The sequence below is a fragment of the Mus pahari genome, chromosome 19, assembly GCF_900095145.1.
Source record: "Mus pahari chromosome 19, PAHARI_EIJ_v1.1, whole genome shotgun sequence".
Taxonomy (NCBI): domain Eukaryota; kingdom Metazoa; phylum Chordata; class Mammalia; order Rodentia; family Muridae; genus Mus; species Mus pahari.
Genome location: NC_034608.1, coordinates 84,354,523 through 84,354,872, shown reverse-complemented (window position 1 = coordinate 84,354,872; position 350 = coordinate 84,354,523).

The following is a 350-nucleotide window of genomic DNA, read 5'->3' as shown; positions in this document are numbered from 1 at the left end:
GCCTTGCGCAGTGATCAGACCGCCTCATCTCACTTATGTTCCTAGGTGACTTGCGCAGTGATCAGACCGCCTCATCTCACTTATGTTCCTAGGTGAAGTCTTAGAAGAAGAGTGGGAAGAGTTAATGGTCACCTTCATGCCGATGTGCTTCTGCAAGCCTCTTCTGCTATCTTCCCCAAGCAGGAAAGGCTGCTCATCAAATCTCATGCTTGATTCACAAAATACCTTCAACATTCCCACCAAATTATGTATATTCTAGGTTGGTTTTTATTTCCTACTTCTTTCCTTTAATCTCTCTTGCTAGTTTCTCTCTCTCTCTCTCTCTCTCTCTCTCTCTCTCTCTCTCTCTC